The 19402-nt window shown below is 47.1% G+C and overlaps 1 protein-coding gene across 1 annotated transcript in view; it reads left to right on the plus strand.

The window, feature by feature from the left end:
• Positions 1 to 503: 503 nt before the first annotated feature.
• Positions 504 to 19402, plus strand: part of LOC144753646 (adenosine receptor A3-like) — a 52435-nt gene continuing 33536 nt past the window's right edge. Inside the window, exon 1 of the mRNA XM_078641268.1 lies at positions 504 to 581. The gene's annotated coding sequence lies outside the window, so the exon portion shown is untranslated. The remainder of the gene's footprint in view (positions 582 to 19402) is intronic.

Here is a 19402-nt window from a genome sequence, read left to right on the forward strand (position 1 = left end):
ATATATCCCCGATGTATAGACCTGGGTTTAGCATTGGGCAGCATGTGGGGGAAGCAATCTGCAAGACAAGGTTGAAGTGACGCCATAAGTATAAAATACAGGGAAGATTGTGGTTTCATCGAAAAATAGGTCTTTTTGCGAAACGTGGACCGCAGAAATCACACACCGGATAGTGGGGAGAACAATTGTGCTGAGGTTCGAGTCGAGCAGGTTTGATCGCACAGTGCAGGTTTATGATAGGTGGATATATTAATTTGCCTGATGTACCGAACACCCTTTTGAGGCCATAACTCGTCTGGTTCACTTTGTATTTAAGTGTCAAGAAGTTTTTTTCAAATACTTACTATAGAATACAAGAGACAACGGTCGGCTTCGAAAACTAAATTAGCTGCGGGCTTGAACGGGTTAAATGTAATTCACAGTCAGGAACTGGAAGTTTCAACCTGACATTTGCTACGGGAAGTAGGTTACTCGTTTCATTGCTGTTAAATATCCCGCAGACATATATTTAAGCACTTAGGTCAATTAGCTCATACCAGTCTGGCTGCAAGAGGAACAACAAGGTACTACTGATGAGCAAAGTAAGTTCTGCATTTGGTGGTGTACTCAGCGTTGTAGATGTAGTGTGCCAGGGAGAAAATTGCATGTAGGATATTCCTTGCCTGTATAGTTTTGAAAAAGGTCAGTATGCATCTCAAGCCGGATCACCTGCTGTTTGTGGGTTCTCAGTATATCTGTGTAGTGTGTTTGTGTGTGTGTGTGCGTGTCTGTGTGTGCATGCGTGTGTATGTATGTGGGTTCTTGCTTATTGATGTAATCATGGATAGTGATGGTACCTAATGCAGATGAATATTGGAGTTTAATACAAATATATAAGATAGATAAAGAGAGGAAAACATTCAGAACAAAGTGAGACTAGGGTGATATGTATTTATTTGGGGGGTTTGTGACGTGATGCCTGTCCCCTGTTTACATGAAAGTTCTGTCGTTTTGAGCAGAAAGTGTTTTTTGGTGTTGCGATGATTCGCTACAAGATGAGATAAACCCTGTCCAGTACTCTTCATAAGAAGCCACCCCCCTTTGCTGAGAGGAGATGAATTGAGCTGTGAGCAAGTTTGAAAAGCTCACGTCTAACTGTTTTGTGGACTGCACATAGTTGTCTTTGTTTCTCAGGTTTTGGGTTCAGGCCATTCCACAAGCGTGGCCCTGGACTCCATTCCAGAAGCTTGGCCCTGGACTCCATTCCACAAGCGTGGCCCTGGACTCCATTCCACAAGCTAGGCCCTGGACTCCATTCCACAAGCGTGGCCCTGGACTCCATTCCACAAGCGTGGCCCTGGACTCCATTCCACAAGCGTGGCCCTGGCCTCCATTCCACAAGCGTGGCCCTGGACTCCATTCCACAAGCGTGGCCCTGGACTCCATGCCACAAGCTAGGCCCTGGACTCCATTCCACAAGCGTGGCCCTGGACTCCATTCCACAAGCGTGGCCCTGGACTCCATGCCACAAGCTAGGCCCTGGACTCCATTCCACAAGCGTGGCCCTGGACTCCATTCTACAAACGTGGCCCTGGACTCCATTCCACAAGCGTGGCCCTGGACTCCATTCCACAAGCGTGGCCCTGGACTCCATTCCACAAGCGTGGCCCTGGACTCCATTCCACAAGCGTGGCCCTGGACTCCATTCCACAAGCTAGGCCCTGGACTCCATTCCACAAGCGTGGCCCTGGACTCCATTCCACAAGCGTGGCCCTGGACTCCATTCCACAAGCGTGGCCCTGGCCTCCATTCCACAAGCGTGGCCCTGGACTCCATTCCACAAGCTAGGCCCTGGACTCCATTCCACAAGCGTGGCCCTGGCCTCCATTCCACAAGTGTGGCCCTGGACTCCATTCCATAAGCGTGGCCCTGGACTCCATTCCACAAGCGTGGCCCTGGCCTCCATTCCACAAGTGTGGCCCTGGACTCCATGCCACAAGCTAGGCCCTGGACTCCATTCCACAAGCGTGGCCCTGGATTCCATTCCACAAGCTAGGTCCTGGACTCCATTCCACAAGTGTGGCCCTGGACTCCATTCCATAAGCGTGGCCCTGGACTCCATTCCACAAGCGTGGCCCTGGACTCCATTCCACAAGCGTGGCCCTGGACTCCATTCCACAAGTGTGGCCCTGGACTCCATTCCATAAGCGTGGCCCTGGATTCCATTCCACAAGCTAGGTCCTGGACTCCATTCCACAAGTGTGGCCCTGGACTCCATTCCATAAGCGTGGCCCTGGACTCCATTCCACAAGCGTTGCCCTGGACTCCATTCCACAAGCGTGGCCCTGGACTCCATTCCACAAGCTTGGCCCTGGACTCCATTCCACAAGCGTGGCCCTGGATTCCATTCCACAAGCTAGGTCCTGGACTCCATTCCACAAGTGTGGCCCTGGACTCCATTCCATAAGCGTGGCCCTGGACTCCATTCCACAAGCTAGGCCCTGGACTCCATTCCACAAACGTGGCCCTGGACTCCATTCCACAAGTTAGGCCCTGGACTTCATTCCACAAGCGTGGCCCTGGACTCCATTCCACAAGCTAGGTCCTGGACTTCATTCCACAAGCTTTGTCCTACACTCCAAAGGATCTCCCTCCCTCTTTCTGCTGTTTGAAACTCTATGTGCCATCATCGAGAGAAGATTCCCGGCTGACTCATATTGGGGCTAGGGAGCATAAGTATTTGGGGCCTTTCCCTATTAGGCTTTGGACCTAGATCCTGAGACCTTGATTCTTGAATCCATTGGGTCCATTAGCCAATGAAGCGCTTTTTATGATGGTTTGATATGGTCACCTTTGTGAAGGTGCAAGCACATTCTGGCTGCCTGGTTTTGCGACACATGGAGCATGACAATTAGTTACTGAAGAAGCCCTATGAATGTGATATTACAGTATGCTAGACGTACCAAGATCAACATTCTTGTGTGCCCGACTTGATACTAAGGTTGAAAAAGAGGGGGATTATTTCAGAGGAAGCACAGTAGCAAGTGAAAAACTTTAACCATAGCTTGGACAAGAGGTGAGAAAAAGAGCTGAGTGTTTAAGATGATTGCCCAAATCTTCACTTTAGGTGAAGAAAGGTTGTGGGTCTGGTTCCATCCCTCCTGTCTCCTGGATTTCAGTTTTGTCTCCATTCATGTCAAAGTAGATTTCCTTCATATAACTCATGAGGTGTGAACTGATGTTTACTTGCGGTTCTGGGCTATTTCCCAGATAAAAGTTGATTTGGTTATCATCAGTGTACATTTGAAAATTCACCTGGTAATCCTGGAGCAGTTGCTTCCGGGGTGCATGAAAATATTAAAAAAAAACAGCAAGGGAGAGATGATCCTTGAGGTTCTCCATGACCCAGATGTTTTTAAAAAAAAAAACATTGTATTAGTTTTGGTTGTACACAACAGCATACTGTACATACACCTTGTCAATAGCGCCAAGAAACCGCATGGTGTTAGAGCACTCTATAAATCTTTTCAACTTCAACTTCAACTTCAATACATGTTGGCATCTCAGGGATATTTCCAGAACAAGAATCCTCCCATATCCACCACCACCCACATCCCACATCTCATCTGACTGGGAATATAAACACGTGGCCCACACCACCATCTCGTTTATTCTTTACGATGACATCCAGTTCCCTGTAGTCACTGTTCAATCCTCCAGATTTCTTATCTCCTCCCATGGGCCCCACATTTATAAAGCTATAGAACAATCATAGCAAAGTCAGTAGGTCTGGCATTGGCTGCTGGCCTTTTGGCTTTGCAAATATTTATTTGTTTGTGAGTGTACTTTTAAGAAGGCACGCATGACATGAAAGGAAAAATTGTCTAAAATCCTCAATGTATATTTTTTATGTTGAAACGCATCTTATATCAGTACTTATTGGTATGGGAGGGTACAGATGTGCATATTGTACAGTAGCAGAATGGCATCAGTCACAGTCACTTAAGCCAATAGCTGAAGTGGGCTGCCCCTTTGCCCCATGCTGTGTGCTGTATGGGCAGAAGCAACATGTGAATGGCACTGCAGCAAAACAATAGATAAAGAGTGCTGCCAAAAGCCCCTTAAATATGCACATTATACACACATATGTATTACAAATTAAAGGTATTGGCTATCTCCAGAGCAAAACGTACAAGAAATAGAAAAAAGTGTATTTCCAATTTATGCTGTTAGTCGTGTTTGTAAATGTTCATACTTGTCCATACTTTACATATCGTCAAGGCAACGTTAAAAATTATTCCCGTTATTGGCCATTTAGAATGAAATGTCCAGTCTGCACCTGGTTTGCAGGGGAAGCGATGGAGCTTTTGGAACATTTTGCTTCGGTACTTTGAACAGGTTGCACCGAATCTGCATGGTCTTGGACTGCCGGCCACCTCCCCCCTTAAAACACTGACTGAATTACCCAACTCAACCAGTCGACACATGGGGGTCTTTGGAAGTCAAGGGGGGGTACGGGGCCCCCCCCCTGGCCGTATTTATTGAAATATAAAAACAAATCAAAAATTTTAATCAAATAAACATTTCTGACAATTATTAAAATGCACACTTTTCAGAAGATTAGATTGACATCCGTTTCGACATGGTATGATGGGCTAACCTTAACAAATAGCTAGTACAGCGTGTTTCCTAACGTAATCTAATCATCCTGAAAATTAAACTGCATTCTAATATTTTTAATAAAGTCCTACGGCAAGGTCGCCAACCGGTGTCAGATCCTTTTACAGCTGCGCTCTCACGTTGAAGATGCGCATGCGCAACCCAGGGCACGTTACACCCACGTGCGCTCCCTGAACTCCATTTAACCATAACAGGAGGGCCCAGACACTCGCGCACCTTAGTGACGTCACAGTGTTGTGAGGGGTGGCTACCAGCCTGAGGAAAGCGTAGACTCCCTCCCCCGCACCCTTTAAAACGGGATATCATATCCTGCCCCTGAAGTTCTGAGAGAGACCAATGGCCCCTCCCGCGGGCGGCCCCTTTCGTGAATGGGTCCGCCCCCCCGTAAGGACCTTAAAATGCTGCTCACCGATTAATGACCTTACGGCCCCACGGTGGGGCGAGGAGCGAGCCTGGGAGCGCGGGCACAAAGAGGCCGCTTCCCGCGCTCCCCAGGCTTTTAACCCTTTCGCCGCCGCGACCCCGCCCCCTCGCCCCGGAAGCACACCAGTACTTCCGGGGCGAGGGCGCGGGGCAAGCGGCCCCGAAAGGGACGGGGTGTGGGAGGGGCCGGGCCCCGCCATGCTTGCGTGGGGGCCTATTGGCCCCCCCTTGTATTTCTCCGTGCGGAATAGAATTTTGGGTGGCATAGAAGTGGGTACCGAGAAACGTGGGTACTTCTATTTTTGCATAGTGCCACAGCTCTCAGACAATTAAAGCTGCTTTTTATATTTAATGAACAAAAGCTGATTATTATATTACCATGGATGAAAGGGTGTTTGTTCCAGGCCCACGACAACAACAACTGCAGTGTTAGAAGACTTCTGCAAATTAAAGTAACCCCTGGAATGTGTCTCACCACACAGAGGCTGTTGGAAAACACCTGCCCAAACACCAGCCCGTACTTGCAAGAGGATGTGTATTACTGATGCATTGAACAATCGGGCTCTCATTTGCTACGAAATTGCTGCACCAATGACGTGTGTAGGTCCAGCTAAACTAAGAAAGCAAAAGGAGAACATAAGGACCCTTCTTCACTTGGGAGATGTCATGTAGGTGCACACTGAATGCCACAATGCGCAGTGTGACATAGTGAAGGTAGGCATTTTTGGACTGGAGACTCCTGCAGTGACCTTGGGGAACTTCCTGCGCCCTGCTGCTCGATCAGTCTCCTCTTCCATTTCTGAGCTCCTGCATCAGCTGCCAAGTCCGGGAACACTTTGCCTTGGTGAAGGGCAGGGTCGCAGTGGTAAGGCGGGCACTCAGGCACTAGCCATGGGGCCGGTATCGAAGTTACAGCTGTGGGCTGCTTTTCTGGCAGCCTGGAGGGGTATTTGGGCTGTGTCCGGTCTGTTCATATATCGCCAGCAGCCCAGTGGGGCCCTGAGTGGCCTTTCTGGAGGCACATGGCACCCATTACCTCCCTTATATCAACGGGCAGAGGTGTCAGTCACTCCCTTTCTTTTGCTGGGCTGGCAATTAATGTGTGCATACTGAGCGGGGGCTGGAGGCCTGAGCAGAAGTGGCCTCACTTGTTTCCAGGTGTTTATAAAACTTCCCCGAAGCTGTGTTTTGAGGAAAGGCAATATGCAAATGTGGGCCACTTTTTTTAGCGTGCCTAAAAAACTTTCTATTCCCAATCCAATCTTGGTGAAGGGAGACATTCAGAGAGCGAGAGCGAGTGATACGCAACATAGGGACCATTTTTGTTAGCCTCGGCCTCACGGCCCCACTCACTCAAATTCTTCCCTGGCTCTTCCATCGCTGTCCATCAAGATGGATCAGAGGAAGTTAGGGAAAAAAGCGGGGTCCATGCCTGATAACTAATTGATTATGCCTTCATCAAGAAGAGTGGGCATGATTTATAACAAGCATTTGCAATGCAATCGGTCTCGCCTTTGGGCTTTTTTAAGTATTTAGCCATGCAGTATATTGTGTGCAACTGGGGGCTAGTAGTGGTTCCACCAGGTTGCAAGGAAGCGAAACAGTGAATCTCCAATCGAGTCCAGCTGTTTGCAAAATGCCGTGTAATGTGCAAGAAAACGTTTTGCTTCGCTGCAACAAATTGTGACAGGTATTAATTGCCTAATGCTTTATTTTTTTTTTTTTTTCAAAAAGCTTTATTTGACAGCATGTCATAAAAGCAAAATTATACATCCTATTACAACCATTAGACACAAACATTATAAATACTAAATAGCAATAAAAAATACAGTGTTAAAAAGTTATTAAATCTTTGTGGCTGTCGTTTATGAATTAAAAAAACACATGTTTAAAAAGATGTTTTAAAACAGCAAAAATGTACATAAAACAAGATCAATCATCTTTTTAAGTGTCTTAGGGTTCATTGGCTAACTTCTACAGAGTTTAAAGTGCGAGTGCGTATAATCCAGGCCCACCTAGGAAATTTGGCAACAGCAATCGCTATACAAGGTGAGCAATCTGTCTCCAATATCCTTAACGCCTCAATACATCTCCGGATGCCCATATTGATGCACGTTGGTTTTAGCCACTTGCCACGAGGGCTTGTATAGAGGGGACATACAAACAGCAAATGGCATACATTCTCAATCAGATCTTTGCAGTTATGACATTTGTCTTCCCGATTTGCTGACCACTTATAACTGAAAGCTTTTACAGGTAAGGTTCCAGTTCCAAACTGGAAATACAGCTTTCGGTCAAGCGGACCCTCTATGTTATCCCAGTAAGCTTCACAGAGTGGGCGAGATTTAAAATCAAGGAACCGCCCTGTTAAATTAGTGTTTATACAGATACTATGGGTGGACATCCAAATAATTTCCCAATACTTCTTTTTCAGAATTCTTTTTGACGGGAAGCTTGGGACGTCTGCTTCTACCCATAGGTGGTCAAGCTCCAACTTTATTAATAAGCCCCTTATCTCTTTAAGCCATTGGATAGAATGAAAGTGATCAGCCCTAATGATGTCTTTTAGTGCAAGGGCGTAGTGAGCTAGTTCTGGAGTTGTCCAGATACGCCTCCAATATAGAAGGGGCCGTAGCCGTACTATATCCTCAATATTTTCTTCCTGCCAAGATCATATAAAAGCGGGATGGTAGGAGTACTTTGGGGGACCCCGACTAAACAACGTAGAAATTCATTCCCCGCCATTGTTAGTTGGTTCAGGTAATTGAATCCCCAAAGTTCTGAACCATACAAGGTGGCACAGATGACCTTCATATTATAGATCTCTAGGGCAGGTGTGATTGGCTTAGTAAAAGAAGCTCTGTGCTTTGTTGCTAAGGCACCTGCAAGCTGGTGAAATTTTAAAACAGCCATGTCAATGTGACTTTTCCAGCCCATATTACTCTGGAGAGATATTCCCAGATACGTAAATGCCTCTACCTGCTCTAGTGGAGTTCCATTAAAGTTGATTGAGCCTTTGAAGGTTTTCCGCTGATCCAGGGACATGAACTTGGTTTTTGAGGTGTTTATCTCAAGTCCACGCAGTTGGCAAAATTGTCCGAACGCATTCACAGCCTTCTGGAGCCCACTCGGGGTCCGGGAAACAATCAACGTGTCGTCCGCAAATATGAGAACAGGCACGCGGGGCCCAGCCAGAATAGGGGCGTCAGTGGGGGAACGGTTAAGATGATCCACAATACCATTGATGTATAGTGAAAACAGCGTGGGTGCCAGTACACACCCCTGCCGAACACTACGCTCGACAGGAAATGAGTCGGTCACCTCACCCTGCGTCCCCCATCTGATTCTGGCGTAGTTGTTCTCATGCAGGCGGACGAGGAGAGTCAATAGCTCCGGGGATATCCCTGACTCAGCGAGAACCTTCCAAAGTTTGGAACGGGGGACCAAATCGAAGGCCGATTTCAGGTCTACAAAGACCGCGTAAAGAGTCCCCTTAGTTAGGGCCACGTTCCTCCAGTAAAGTGCTATGAAATAGAAAACCTGATCAATTTCACTAGTGCATGGCCGAAAGCCGGCTTGATATGGGGACAAAATATTGTGTTCTTCTATCCATTGTTGCAGTTTGTTTTGCACTAAACGACCCATGAGTTTTTGGGCTGAGTCTATAAGACTAATGGGTCTATAGTTACTGGGTAGAGATTTGTCACCCTTTTTAAAAACCGGAATTATTTCGGCACCTTTCCATGAGGGTGGGATTGGCGCACCCCTAGCCACAGAGTTAGCTAGACACTCAAAATACTGACACCAAGATGATCTATCACTTAAAAACACGTCAGCGGGGATGCCGTCCATGCCTGGGGCTCTTCCCCCGGTCACGCAATCTAGCGCTATGCTAACGTCTTTAATTGTAAAAAGCTGATTTTGATAAAACATAGTTGGGGGTAGTGGGCAGTCTTCTTCAGTTCGGTTACGAGCATATTGTGGTCTGAAGAAATCTACCCACTCTTGTTTTGCAACAATGTTTTGGGGGGCTTCAGCTACACCTCCTCTGTCCCATTTCACATTGGCCCAAAATTGTTTTGAATCCTTTGCTCCACAGGCTAATTTCAAATCACGCCATTGATCCTCATCCCACTATTTCTTTGCTACCTTCTGGGCAAGCCTATAAGTCTCCCTTGCCTTTCTCACTTCTGTGGGGTTCCTGCCCCTTATTTCTATGCTCAGGTTTTGGCGGGCTAATTTACATGCATTATTATACCACCCCTCCTTTGGTTGTTTTTTATTTCCCTTGTCTGGTTTTATTATTTTCCTAAAAAGTAGTTGGAGTTTTGCGAAGAAGTGGATGTGTGCCTCAAACATTATTTGGGGAAAGTCTGACTTGTTAATGTGAGTATTTAGATTAGTCACTTCTTCGACAACCATGTTTTTAAGGACCTCCAGTTTCTCAGGGTTCTCAATAAAACTACCCCATTTAATGTGGCGCATGTTATTGGAAGCACCAATGTCCAAGGTGACCTTCCCACACCCCGGTTTCGGTTCTTTAGTCCCCATCTGCACTTGATAATCCATACAGAGTGGGTTGTGGTCACTTTCCATCCTGGTTTTAACAGTCATATCTATCAGACTGTGCCAACCTCTTATGTCCACCAGGATGTAATCTATATGGCTAGAATGCCTACCATTGTCGAATGTGTTTTTTTCCCATGCGATCGGACGGAGTGCGTCCATTTGCTGCTCTAAGCCCTCTAACTAAGCATAGGGCCTTAAGCTGTATTGCTACAGCTGACCATCTTTTTACAGCAGGTAATTCAAGCTGGGGAACACCCCATTTGCTGTCCTCCTCAGCAGCGAGAAACTGATCCTCTTGTCCAAGAGGTTCAAAAGTAGTGTTAAAATCTCCACCTACTATAGTTGACAACTGTGTAGGGAGTGCCTCAAGCTGCTAATCAAGAGCTGAGATTACCTCAGATGTTTGTCCCCCTGCTGTCCCCCTTGCATAAATATTGTAGATAGCCACCCCTTGACCGTTTTCCCATGTGATTTTAACTGACAGGATGTCATTCAAGGAGAACTAATTTGTTGCACCTTACAGCATAGGGCTTGTCGAACCCAAATAATCAAGCCTCCAGCACGACGGCCTTTAGATTTTTTTAGTGGCTGGAGCATGAAAATTGAGGAACCCCAGGCGATCAACTGGCACCATGGACCAGGATTCCTGAAAGAGGATGATGTCGTACTGGTCAACAAAACTACACCATTCAGGGGATGTTATCTTATTATCGATTCCAGCGAGGTTCCATGAAAGAAAAGCCAACCCTGGTAGAATGCTGGATGAATCCTGCGAGATTTTAGCTACTGGGCTCACGCTTTCAATCACTGGGTGATGTTCTATGTTTATGGGCACGAGGCAGTTCTTCTCTGGGGGGAGCCCGTCTGTTTCAGGGCAATCATATTCCCCAAATGGATCCGAGCAAGTTAGTTGTAGTAGTTAGAGGTTCCTACTCTCTATAGGCTGCCCTGTGAGGTGAGATCTCTCCAGTGGAATTGTACGAGGAATAGGGGCCATATTAGTTTGTGTCCCGCTCCAAACCTTAGGACCATGCTTTCTGCCAGTCTCCGTTGCTGCCATATCTGCAGATTTATTTAGCCCTCAAGAGTCAATCACATTCATTCAGGTAGGACAGAACCCCAAACCGATTTTCCAGACTAATACCTCCATCCCTAGTTTGGACATCCCTACCCAATGTACTCAACACAGGCGCCCGTTTCGACCACGATCTACTAAAGTTCCCTACACTCCATCTCCTACTGTAGAAAAAGTCAAGAGTTAGTGGGATCATATCAGAATCCCTACGTTGTGGGGGGAATACGTTTGCCAATATGTTTGGGAGTACCTCAGGACTTGAAAAATTCAAGGCTATGCAATCACCCTTAAATTTTTTCTAGTAATCCCCAAGCCATGCTACCCTTCTAGCCATGATGATTTCCCCTGCTAACTGCTATTTTCCCCAGGGAGATATCTTCATGTTTTTCGTCAACCAACGCAGCGCTTTATCAATCAAAGAGGTTGTTGACTCTATCTGCCCAGGTGTCAAGGGAGGAGCGTTTGCCAGAACCAAAACTAAAGGAGAAGCTTCCACTACAAATTGGAATGAGTCGCGCTCTTGGCGCGGTTCTTTGAGTGTTGTTGTGGGAGCCTCTATGGCTACAGCTTGGCCCTCCTCACCTACTGGGGGCTGGGTGGGCGGGGGTTGCTGTACAACATTCTCACTACCTCCCACCCCTCCTCCAGGGTGAACCTCCTGGATTTCACACCTATTTGGCACCAATGCTGATAGACTACCTACTTCCTCCAATGTCTTATTGAGGAGGCCTCCTAGTCTATTGACCTCTGCAGTAAGGGGTTTAACAATACCCTTGATCTTTAAATCGAGCATGCTTACTAATTTTTTTATTTGATCATCCTCTAATTTCATAGTGTCACCCTTCACCAGGATGGCCTCGTCATTATCTGAGATTTTGGTTGGAGAAACTAGTCTTCTTCTAGCAGAGCGTGACCCCCCACGTTTGGTCTGTACTTTCCTGCATGCTCTGACTGCTCTGGGCACAGGAGTCGGTGGGTTCTGTACCATAGTATCCAGGGATAGTTCTAGATCAACTATGGGAGCAGTGATTAGCTTGGGCAAGTCACTGGCAGAGAAATCGGGATTGACGATATCACTGCTGTCTTCCCGTGCCAGTGGTACTGGTGAAGGTTGCACATTGGGCGGTGTGAGAGATGTAGGGGATATAGGGGAACAACTTAACCCTAATGACTGCCGTCTCTCACTATTAATTTTACTCACAACCTTCACCAGATAATTATCCAGGGTGTTTGGCACTAGGGGACCCTTTTGTTTAGACATGGCCGAGAATGATAGTTTGGGAGGTACGGTCAGAAACGTTACCAAAGTACACAGGGTAAAACAAGACACCTAATACAAATACTTGGGAAGGACTTAAATAGGTTAAAGTCTCACTGTGTGTGGCTCACGGAAGTCCACCAGCAAATAAGAATCAGGGTCCCTGGCCCAGCCCAGTCCCGTCCTGTCCTGGACTGTCACAGACTGTCCGCCCTTTGTCCGGGCTTCGTCCGGCGCATCCCGCGCGCATCCCGCGCGCGTCCCGCGGGACGAGGGACCGAGGGAGCCTTTATGCGCCTCCTGGCGCTTGCCTCTGACGCCCACTGCTGGTCACGGGGGTAGGAGGGGCCCGGCGGAGCCAAGCCCGGCCGGGGAACAAGCGGAGCAAAGCCCGGCCCTTAGCTGCTGGTGCAGCGGAGATCGGCGGAGCCAAGCCCGGCCCTCAGGAGCACTGGAAACAACTGCTGCAGCACAAGTAAGACCCCCCTCGGACTCAGCACCGAGGGAGCCTTTATGCGCCTCCTGGCGCTTGCCTCTGACGCCCACTGCTGGTCACGGGGGTGGGAGGGGCCCGGCGGAGCCAAGCCCGGCCGGGGAACAAGCGGAGCAAAGCCCGGCCCTTAGCTGCTGGTACAGCGGAGATCGGCGGAGCCAAGCCCGGCCCTCTGGAGCACTGGAAACAACTGCTGCAGCACAAGTAAGACCCCCCTCGGACTCAGCACCGAGGGAGCCTTCATGTGCCTCCTGGCGCTTGCCTCTGACTCCCACTGCTGGTCTTGGGGGTGGGAGGGGCCCGGCGGAGCAACGCCCGGCTGGGGAACAAGCAGAGCAAAGCCCGGCCCTTAGCTGCTGGTGCAGCGGAGATCGGCAGAGCCAAGCCCGGCCCTCTGGAGCACTGGAAACAACTGCTGCAGCACAAGTAAGACCTATACTTTATGCATACGCCCTCCCTTCCTCTTATTTGCTAACGTTTATAGCTGCTGTCTATCTGTTCTAACTTTGGCCTTCTCTAGGGAACCATACAATTATGTACAACATACAGACAAAGCCCTCATTGTAAACATAACATTGCAGCTTATAAACGGCCTTTTAGGCACTGATTTATGTGTTCGAGGCTCTACAATTGGTGCTATTTTTCAATATTATTTTGTGCTAAAAGTGAGTAGCAGAACTATACAAATTAGCCAATTAAAGGGATAGTAAAGAGGCCAGGCTTTGGAGTCAGAGAACAAGAAGAGGAAGACAAGGCATTAAGTAAGAAGCAAGAAAATGAAAGTGACAAAGTTAATCAACCGTAAGCAGTTGGCAGTTTTGAGAGAGCACAAGTCTGAAAAAATGTATAAGTGCACCATATTTACAAGCACGTAGTTAGTTTAAACATGCTTTTGCACACAAGTGTTTTATATTTAGAAGTGAAATACACAGAGTGTCTTATATTCAGTAGTGAAGTGTATAGAATGTTTAAGTAGAGTAACAATAATCATAACTGTGTGAGATTAATGTAGAAATGTTGGAATGAATATGAAAACCTCATGTTCTCATGTTAAAGGAATCATGTTAGAGTTGAATAGAACTCTAAAAATCCAGTATATTGTGTAGGCCTTAGGGCAATTCACAGCAAATCTAAACGTGCTGCTAAAATAATGTGAGATGGGGTTAACCTGGTTCTTCCACAAATGTATTATCGAATTAAGTTTGAAATATATGTTTTATAGATGTGTTGTTTTAGAAACGTATGCTAGTTAAGAATGTTGTTTAAATCAAGTTAATGTTTTAGAGTGCAGGGACTCGCTTCATGTAAATCAAGGAGGCCTGTGCTGATAATGTCATCTCCTTTGATGTGCCATGTGCTCGTTAGAGGAGAAGTCGAGAGGTGTCCAGCTCAGAGCTTCGAGCGTGCTTTACGACCTATAGATATGGTGGAGTCTGGAATTTGAGGCCCACTGCAGGACGGACTGTATGCAGGTGCGAGGGTCTTAATCAGCTAGAATGAAAGGGGCTTTGTTCAGTGGCGCTTGGCGCAGGCCTGTAGGAGTTTCCAGGAATTTCAGGGGGTATCAGCGCACTGGAGAAGAAGCCTGGGAACCAAGGTCAACTATAACGAGGGTCTTGAAGAGTACCATCATGGAGTTTACCGCGCAAAGATGTACCACGTGAGGGGCGTCCCAAGGGGCGTTTCTATTGGAAATGTGATTTGGTATTAGGGAAAGCGACCCGGGAGGAGAGTAGAGCAGATGATTTTGGGAGCCTAAGGAAGCGGATGGGTAGGCAGATAGGCTGATCAGGAGAGACCCATTATCAGAGAATAGACAAAGAGAAGTGCGTGAACTTCTTAGGAAGTCACCACGGCTGACACCTAGAGGGGTAAAGATCTTGTTAAGTAGGGATGTCATTTAGCATAGTGTAGGGACAGACTAACCTTAATTTTCTTTTCTGTAATGACTTTGAGGTTGCAACTTGTATCCATTTTGGCAACGCTTATGTTATTTGAAGTTGTACTCATTATTCTGTTTTTCAGACTCAGACTATTCAAAAAGTTCATGTTCATAGTGATACCAATTTATCTTCTGAATCTCATTTTGAGAAGTTTGTATCTTCAGTTATCTTTGACTTTATATTAAATCTTTGAAACTTAAATTTGGTCAGTGATCATTTAGAGTGGTGTAAGTTCTTAAATTGATTGACTTATTGTTAGATTACCTTTTACTCAATGACAGGTACCAACGATTCAGTCGACTTGGTTTGGGATCTGGTAAGGTAACTAGTAACCAGAAATCCCGCGTTAACAGTTGGTAGCAGAGTGAGGATGGTTATCTTCTTGAGGAAGGTAATCTAGAGAGGTTAGTTTACCCCAAGGCCCCGAGACGTCGAGAAACGAGCAGCGGAAGAATCGTGTGCCGAAAGGTGCAGACGGTGCGAGAAAAGCAGCAGTATCGGAGGAGAGTGAGTATAAAAAGGGTCATGCGTGAACAGATTGCGGTGTTTTGTGTTGTATTTGTATTGTAATGTCTTGCGGAGTTGAATGCCTGTAGTGTGAATGAGAGAAGGTTGTGAGCGCGCGCAACCTGGTAAACTGGTTACCTGGTAAACGGGTGAACTGGTGAAATCTTAAGTTCAGGCCAGAGCTTAAGTGGTTTTGGGTGTATCGAACATCCAGGGTAGTTGTCGACCATAGTACGGAGGTCACGAGGTACCATTGACCGCCGTGGATCCAAGATAGGGGGAGTGTAAGAGTGAGTGTATGAGTAACGGACGCTGGTCGAAAGTTACTGTGTGTGTGAGTAACCTATCGGAGAAGGCGATTGTCTGGAAGTAAACGGAAAGACATTTCGCCAAAGTTAAGGTGACAACTACAGAAAGACTGTGGGCGTACAGTCAAGAAAGGTGATCGCTTGGACGGAAGTAATCATTTTTCAGAGTATGAATGGGACGCGTGCATGACCGAGGAGACGAGCTGAGAAAGGAGGGGAACTGCTGCGAAGGGGGACGGGTGACGTCGGCTAGAGCCGCGCTGTGATTGAGCGGTTGGTGTGACGTTAGCTAGAGCCGCGCTCTGGTTGGGCGGCTAGAGTGACGTCGGAGGAAAGTCGCGTACGGATAGGCCAGTTAGTGAGAACGGGGCTGAGATTGGTGGAATATCATCAGGAAGTAAACAAACGCGGAGAAAGAGCGAAATCATGAAGTGTTTTAAGTGTTTGAAAGGGATTTTTAAACGTAAACGAAGTGAACATTATTATGGGGAAGAGGCTCCGCCGGAGGGTACGCCAGCTCATTATATGGCAACGAATGTTGGGCTGCATACCATATTATGGATTGGGGCTTGGAATAAGCTTACGGAAGGGAATGAGGAAATGCAGTTCCCGAGGTACGGGACGTTTAAGTTAGAGGTGTTACATCGGCTAAAAGCAACCATGTCCTCATTGAAACCCTCGCCCAGACCAACACAGTTTGAGGCCCTTAATGCATGGATTAGGGCTGCACACGACAGAAATTTGAACAGGCGTCAACAACGACTGACGCGATCGGTAAGAGCAGTGCGAGATTCTAAATGGGATGAGGAAGCAAAGCGGTGGAGGGTACAGGTTATAAAGGTGGAAAAAATGTATCCGATGAGGGAGGTGGCAGGAGGAGGAGGAAACCTCATGGAAGAAGACGAGGAAAGCGAGTCGGAGGACAATCTGATAAACAGATTGTTAATGGATAGACCACCTCCGAGAGTGGGGGTGATAGAAGATAGGGGGCTCGCAAGGGAAGATGGGAATGCCATTGAGGGGTATACACCACTCCCTATATCGGAATGGACACCTACCAAAGGTGGGGAGACACCTCAACCCAGCACAGTACAGAGTGTAGTGGGAAGGTTTGTGGTGCAGAAAACGCCAGCCACCGAAAGGGTTGAGTCCTTTGGATTGCCAGATGCTCTTCAGGTGCCTGTTACCATAGGACCTATAGTATCGATCTATAACCCAGAGAGAGATAGAGAGGAAGAACAGAGGCAGTTGGATAGAGAAAGGATTGAGATGGAAAGGAGGAATAACGTGACAAATGCATGGAAGCAATTGCCAGGTTCGGTAACGTGGAACACCCCATTAGATACATCTGTAGGTCCCAACACAGGACAGGGAGGTCAGAGAGGACCGATGGACCTAAGGGGACCGCGGCCAAAGTCCTATACAGAATTAAGAGCTGCTTTGAGGGAATGGGATGGGTCCGCAGTAGCCCCGAGTAATAGGTCAAGAACAGAACCAGAATGGGAAAGCAGAGGTAATGGGACCGTATCTCATTGTGGGGCCAGCGAAAGTAGTCAGGGGCGGGAAGGCCAAAGTCAAGAGAATAGAGGGGATACACGTCCTGCAGATCAGAGAGAACAGCAGGAACAAAATAGTAGGAGTGTAGAGTGTGAGGAAATGTCCCGTCTCTGGGAGAAAGGGGGAGATGAGATGGTACGAGCTTTTCAGAATAGATTTAGGTGCCTTCATCATGTACTTGGAGAAGATGTTCAACATTTGAGAAAGGAGAACAGCGATAGGTCCCGCCACGCCTCGAATAATCAGGAATCACAGGGAAGTAGTGAAGAAAGAGGGAGTAATGGAACATCTTACCCTGCATCCCGTGAAACTAGCCAGGATGGGGAGAGAGGGGCTATGAGGCGTGAAGGAGTGTTTCACCACCCACCCCGAGAAGATGGAAAGGCATGGGACCTAGAGAGATGGGAACAGGGGAGGACTCCCTATAACTCACCAGTACCTAAACGTAGATCTCGGAGCTGGGATGGGAGAGATGCGGATGGAGGAGCTAAATTGAGTGTCTTGAAAGCTGAAATTAAGGCAAAGAGGCTCGATGTTACTAGTTTAAAATCAGATGTTGATGAGATAATAGATGGAACATTGCCTTTGGAAAGGATAGAATTGTATGAACAGGATGAGTTATTGTTCATGGCAAAGGATATTACTAGGAAAGCTAGAGCGTTTCATGAGAAACTGACTGATTTGGCAGACAGGTATGCCGTGGATTTATCTAGGACAAGGGCATTACAGAGTAACCACAGATTACAGTACGCAGACCAAGATCTAGATGAGAAGAGAACTACTGGACTAAAAACACACATAAGAGAGCTGGTATCAGGCATAAGAGTGTGGAGAGAATTGGACAAATGGGAAGAAAGGTGGTCGAAAAAGGGCACAGTTAGACGAAGTGCAAATGTGATGACCCCCGAGGGAAGGGTAATGCACATGGAGGCATTCCCTTTGCGAGAAATATCAAACGGAAATTATGTACATGTGCCCTGGAGTAGAGGAGATTTAGCTGCATTTACCAACTCATTTCCGAAGTTAAGGGACAATCCAGTTGAGTGGTATAAGCAGGTAGAAAGGTTTGTCAAGATCTCGAAAGTATTGTGGATTGATTTGAACACGTTGTTTGACATCGTGGTCCCATCTGATTTGTGGACCCCGTGCAAGACTAGTGTTGAATGGCCAAATACTGAACCAGTGAGGGATGCTCGGACTAATGGACCGTCCGAGATTGTCATGCGAAAGTATGAAAGGGTAATAGCTTGGTTAAAAGATACGGTACCACCGCAGGATATAGATTGGGTGAAAATAGACCGAACGAGGCAGGAACCCAAGGAGACAGTTCACGAGTTTTACGAGAGATTATTGAAAACATTCAAGCAATACAGTGGACTCGATGTAATGGATCCCAAAGATATAGGGCAGTTTGAGTCAAAGTTTGTCTTGGGGTTGAGACCTGATATTTGTTTGATGATACAGCAACATTTAATCTGTTGGCAGAACAAACCACTAGATGAGATTCTACGTTATGCGAGGTACTGTAGTGACGAAATAGATTCTAAAGCTAAGAATGATGCAGGAGAACGCACCTGAAACAGAGAAAAAGGCATGGGAAATAGCAGGTTGCGGGCGAAGCGAAATGGATTTTTGGGTTTCAGCAGATGGGAGGGCTGTGTTACCTGAAGAATTAGCAAATCCCATGGCGAGAGAAATACATGGTCCAGTACATCTAGGAAGGGATGCTATGATGAGAGTGTTTAGGCAAACTTGGTATTGCCCCAAATTTAGAATAGCAGCAGAATCAGTATGTAAGCGATGTGTTACCTGCCAACAACTGAACGTAGGCAAACGAACACCAGTCACACTGAGTCACATTGGGAGGTCGGGGGGGCCTTTCAATAGGATGCAACTAGATTTCATCGAAATGCCAAGAGTTAATCGCCTTCGGTATGTGTTGGTGATTGTATGCGTATTTTCCAGATGGGTTGAAGCATACCCTACACGTAGGTGCGATACACTCACAGTGGCTAAATTGTTGCTCAGGGAGTTGATACCGCGCTTCGGGGTGCCTGCCTCTCTGGAATCGGACAGAGGAAAACATTTTAACAGCGAAATAGTGAAGATGTTGTGCTCCACACTGAATATCGATCAAAAGCTGCATTGTAGTTATCGACCAGAAGCTTCAGGAATTGTGGAACAAGTGAACGGCACTTTGAAGAATAGATTGGCTAAAGTAGTGGCATCCACATCTTTGAGTTGGCCAGATGCTCTTCCTTTAGTGCTTATGAGCATGCGCAGCACCCCTGACAGGAGGACAGGTCTCTCTCCACACGAGATTCTGATGGGGAGGGCCATGAGACTTCCCACAGTTCCAACTGCTGTCCTATTGAATATTACAGATGATCTGATCTTGGATTATTGTAAAGGATTGTCTGACGCCATCCATTCTGTGTCCCTTCAGGTGCATGCGGCTGAAGTTCCAGCATCGAGGAACCTGTGTCATGACCTGAACCCAGGGGACTGGGTGTTGGTTAAAAAACACGTCCGGAAGAACTGCCTAGATGTTCGCTGGCGTGGGCCCTTTCAGGTAATCCTGATCACGAACACCGCGGTGAAGTGCGGGGG

The sequence above is a fragment of the Lissotriton helveticus genome, chromosome 5_1, assembly GCF_964261635.1.
Source record: "Lissotriton helveticus chromosome 5_1, aLisHel1.1, whole genome shotgun sequence".
Classification (NCBI taxonomy): Eukaryota; Metazoa; Chordata; class Amphibia; order Caudata; family Salamandridae; genus Lissotriton; species Lissotriton helveticus.